Consider the following 5,859-nt stretch of genomic DNA (forward strand, 5'->3'; position numbering starts at 1 on the left):
CCTTCCTGGCAAGCGTTTAGACCATTTGCTGTATGTGGTGTGTTCCTTGAATAAATTTTGGAGTGGCGTCCCCCCTCGTGTACGAGGTTAGCCAAAAAAAAAAAAAAAAAAATTTGTTGCTATTGTTTTTTAAAATTAATTTTTTTAAATTCTTGATGTATTGATTTAAGTAATATATGAAATAGTTTATGCGCATAAATGACATATATTCTATTGTAGCATAGGCTTTATGATAATTCTTACTTCTAATAACAAAAGTAAAAATATGGAAATAAATAAAAAAAATAAGTTTAAGAGGATTAAAATTAATATATGGATAATAATTGCAAAAAGAGACAGTAGTTGATCACATCAGAGAAAAGGAGAAAAATTAAAAAATATACATATATAAAGACAAAAGACAATTAGAAAAAGGGCAAAAAAGGAGAAAAAGAAACAAAATAATAATTAATATGGAACGGGTTCTTTTGTCCTAAAACATAAAACAAGGGGGGAAGTGCTTATTTATTAAGTTGAGAGGGGTAATGTGCAACTACGGTTAAAGTTCAGTGGGGTTTACTACTTTTAACCCTATAAATATCTATGATTCCCATACCAACAAGTTCATAGCTATGGAAGAAGTAATAGCGAAATAACTAAATGGGAAGAATGTTTATAGGGAAGCAACATGCACTAACTAGATGCAAATTACATTAGATTTTTCAAAGAGAAAATTAATAATACCATGGATGCATATTTTAAATTTCCTTTCTATTAAATACAACAATAATAACAAAAGAATTGCTGGATTGAGGAACAAAAAAATATTTTGCCTTCTTCAAGAGAATGATCAGCCACAAAAGTATTCTAGTTTGATGGAAACTCTTAAGCATTCCAATGGAAAATGTTTTGTTTTTAGTTTGCAATATTATCATTAGAGTCTTGTTTCTTCCAGGGACTAATCGGCATACTTTGGAACTTCTATAAGAAATGAATTTATAAAAGTTGTGATTAGATAAAAAAAATTAATGTAGAGAATTTAGAATACAATATATAGAAACACACTAAACTATACTTAGGCATAGGATTATAAAACTGATAAAAAATAATTAAGAGTTATGCAGATGACGTAATTATCTTGGAAGGTGTTTGTAGATCCAGGTATCCTACAACCGAACAATAAGATGGAAAATTCCCTCTTAGAATAGGTAGTAAAAGTCTAAACGCAATTGTGTATGTAATCAGTGACTTTTTTTTTGGTAAAAGGAGATTTACTTGGCAGCATTAGCAAGGGAAGTGACTATGGCATTGTAATTAGGCATTGTATGGTGCCAAAAGATAGAATATCATAGTTTTGATTCCCTCTTTGTTGAAAGAAGATCATGTTATATTCGCTAATGAGATTGTCTCTACAAAAGGATTCCCATCCTTTGCTAAAGAACACATCTTTTATGATCATTTTTTGTTTAGCAATGGCATGATAGAATATAACTTCTTGTCTGTCTTTGAAGCCAATAGCATTAAAAAGTGTAGTAGAAAGCTTCTAAAATAAGGCAAGAGATCATTTATAAATGCATGTTTAGAGAGAAACCATGCTATTTCTTAGTGCAAGGATAGTGACCTGTTTCTAAGTACTACTGCAGAATAAGATAAAGCACCATGAAGTCCCTTCTAATAATATCTGGTTTTTTGTTGATATTTGCATCTATCCGACAAAAGATAAAAAAGATACTACTTCATAAAGGTACTTAAGAAATGAATAGATACTTGTTTCTGCAAATGCTGTAGAGTCTAGATTAATAATATTTTGTAACCATTGTTCAACCGAAGCAAGAGAATATAAGGATGGCTCATCCATGTATTTCATCGATATTGGATATGATTCAAACATGATTCTTTTATGTAATATACAATATTTCTTGTATGTGGTGTGGTAACAATTGCAGCATGCACTCTACATTTGCTGAAGGTGCCCATGACGTTCCTAATCTTGTCCTTTTGTTCAACAGCCTCCTATTTTTTGAAAGAATTTTTGGACTTGGCCATCTTTTGGAACAAGTTGCTATTCACAAAGAATACTATGCTATAACAAAGGAGGACTCTGCTATAGCAAACAAAATAAAGGAGAACAAAAATCGGTGATAGGAGTTGGAGGATAAGAGCCCTATATATAATGTATAGACGTTGCTACATTTACATATTATTTGACTTGATGTTGTTAAAATAGTAATGAGTACAGTAGTTTGTAGGCTAACGATTAATTTGTTGAGGGAATACTAGTTGATGGCTATTGAATAAATAGATCACTCATACTGCTAACATGAAAGTAGACAACTAGGTAGCAAGTACAATTGAGATGTTATAACTTAACTGATTCTCTAAAATCAATAGCATAGAAAAGTAAAGTGCTGGAAATCAATAAAGATATAGGTAGAATGATAAAGACATCAATTTCTATTAGAATTAAATAGCACAACACATTAAAGTTTTATGCTAGTAGTTGTTAGCATGGATGAATCACTAGGGAATCAATATGTTAAAAGCAAGGGAATCACTAGGGGATCATTAATAAAGACACATATCACTCTTGGTTCATAATTTGGTATCTGTTCAAATTCTTCAAATTTCTTATTAAGAGAAATTCTTATTTTGTGGATGAGATGCATTCTTTTTCTGCACATTGTAAGAATAGTCTAGTATTATCATCAGATGCTAAAGTAACATATACATTACAAATACCTGCAAGATGTATAATACCTAGAGTTTGAATTGGAGCAATCTGGCTATTAGTTTACACATCTGATGATTGGTTGTTACTTTTTTCTTGATCATGAATGAAGTCTTCTCTAGAAGTCTCTTCAAAGTAATAGACAATAGTGTATTACTAGTAGGAGGATCCATCATCTCTAGTGTTTCTTGGTTTCAGTTGAGTTATGAAAACTTTTGACTTTAACTCCTCGTGAATAGTCCCTAAAGGCAAATCGTCATTCTATGAAGTATGAAATCCAAAGATAGTTATTACTGCACACAATATCAGATTATCATGTTTTAGCACCAGATTTTTTCAGTTTGTTTTTTTGTAGATAACTTGGCTTACCATATTATTTTCATAAAATTTACATTTTGTCAAAGCTTATATGGATATGCACTAAAGTTTGTTTTGTTACCATGTATAAAAGCCTTGTTTAAAACCCCTCGGTGAGTTCACCAAAGATTGATACTGTTAGGGTATCACTATCAATAGCCACATCAGCTTGCAATGAATGCATTCTAGAGGAATAACACTGTAGGAACCATTCTACTATACAAGCAAACAAATTTAGTTTGCTTTAAAGTAGGGAATAGGCTTAGTTTAAACCAGATATTTAGTAAGAAATAAGCTAACAAACTTCAAAAAATAGCGTATTCTGCATTTACAATCCATAATTTTTGCTCATATGATTCTTGAAAATCCCTTTTGATTGGAATGATAGTCATCTTATCAATGTCCACTCCAATAATGTCTGCAACAATATAAAACAATTTGAAAAAAAAGAGCAAAATAGCTTATTTCAACTAATATATTTGTATTACAAATAACGTTTAAATCAGATTTAGAACTCACCAATAGTCTAAACTTTTGAATCAACATGAGGGCCTAAGGTCCTTAAAACGGGTAAAGTCAAAGTGGGAAGATATCATATTGGTTTCTTCATCACTTAGCTCCTGAACAACTATCTAAGTGCTTATAACACATTGAACAGTAACGTTACCAACATATACTTTTCTTTTATTGGTCTAACTTCAGCATTCGAGATGTGATACTTTTTGTAGACTTGCAAATTTTGCCCCATTTTATCAACAGCACCATCAAACATTATTCCTCAACTCTTGACCTTTCGACAAATTATATCAAAACATTCAATTCATGAAATCAATTGTAAAAGAAAACTTGTTGATACCAAAAAAATAGAAAAAGAATAAAGGAATAGAACAAGAAGATATAACATATATAGAGAGGTATCGAGATAGCCATACTGCTAAATTGGCCAAGACAAGTTTCAGGTATCTAACTAGACTGCATGTGCTTTGTTGAGATGTGTTTTCTCCTGAAGAGTCACTTCAGCTGATAATCAACGTAGCCTGTGCAAATACTGAAATACCCCTGCTGCCATGTTTCTGTCCGAAAATGATAATCAGCTTCTGTAATTGGGTCGTTTGACTGGGAATACTACTGATTTGGTTATCGATGTCTTCTTAAGAAATATAGCCTGGTATATTATCTTTCATGTGGCTTTAGAATCACTTGAATTGGAGTTGTATGTGCTGAGATATGATTGAATGAATCAGGACTGATAGTCGAACTTCGAACTGGAAAATCTGGGGTTGTTTTGGTAAATTTGACCTAGATATATTGCAAACTGGACTGAGTGGCCTTCTTCAACATTGTAGCCCTTTCCCTTAGCTTCAAAACAGTGTAATTTTCACATCCATCCGATGATCGCAGCGCCGGTTGTGTCCAATACGCTAATCGACGTCAAAACTATTTTTGGGTTTTAGGGCTTAACTTTCATTTCCGGACTTTCTTTAGCTTACTTTGGTACTTATACGTTCTAATGGAGCCTTATTTTTGGTAGTATGTGGATTTGGTTTATGACTTGTAATCGAGTCTTATTGTGCTTGTTTGAATGTTTTAGGGAGTGACGGTGATTCAAGACGCTCTTTGGGCGGAAGTGTATGAAATTTCATTTGCTTGCTTGGTGAGTGTACTACTCACTTGCTTGTTACTATGTGGCTTTGTTATACTTGAAATTGATGCCTTGAATGCTTATTTGTGCCGTTGAAATTGATTAAAGCGAGGGTGTACTTGATCACTCTCATCCTTTTGTCCTATGTATGACTGTTTACTGTGTTACTTGAATGGTACTTGAATATACTGGATTTGGTGTCGTTTGGACGAGTATCCAATGGCCATTACTGTTACTACTGAGCTCAACCCTATTGGTGGTCGATTGAATCGAGTCGGCGAGGGCTTGGTCGTGAAAATTGACGAGCCATGGGGACTGTTATATGGAATCTTGTAGTATGAGACTCTCGATTCCGGTATACTCGAGTATTACCAATTTTCCACTATTTGGAGTTCGGGTCCGGTAGGGGTATGTTGGGTGGAAGGAATGGAAGTAAAGTGGGGTCTGCGTTTGGTTACTCTTTAAACATTGACGGAGGGTCAATGAGTTTCGATCAAGTATGCAAGCGAGGAAAGGGGCTCCTGAGAGCCGTCCGTATTCTTTTACCCATTTCTATTGATGTGTGATCTTGGCTTACTTCCTTATTGAATGATTTGGAATGAAAGGCTTCATGCTTTTATGAACTTCGTTGCTTGAGTGATAGTATCTCACTGGGCGTAAGCTCACCCTATTACTTTTGTTTTTCTTACAGGAATTTGAACACTTTTGGAAAGGCTAGGATTGTTGGTTGCCGAGTTGAGCTAGTTTTAAATACATTTTTATATAGCTCCTTAATGAATGAAACCCTAGATGTATTTCGATCCATCCCTCTTTTGAATTGTAAGATTTAAACCGTACATGTGTAAATGAGCTTGGTAACTTTGGTATGTTATTTTAGCTTGTAAATGTTAAATTTCAAGGTGTATATGGTTTGTTTATGTTTGGAGGGATTTCGAACGGATTCGGTTTTCAAATGGCAAAAGAAAATTTTTGGAGGGAAAGGACAGGGTCGAATTCGGCCAGGAATCCGGCCAGAATCTAGCCGAATTGTCGGCCGGATTGCCCTGGGAAAATATGGATCCAGCCATTTGCTCTCTGGCCAGTATCCGGCCGGTAATCCGGCCAGATTCCGGCCGGATTCTGCCGTGTCTGGCACTATTCATGTCGGTTCCGA

The sequence above is a fragment of the Coffea arabica genome, chromosome 1e (genome assembly GCF_036785885.1).
Source record: "Coffea arabica cultivar ET-39 chromosome 1e, Coffea Arabica ET-39 HiFi, whole genome shotgun sequence".
Lineage (NCBI taxonomy): Eukaryota > Viridiplantae > Streptophyta > Magnoliopsida > Gentianales > Rubiaceae > Coffea > Coffea arabica.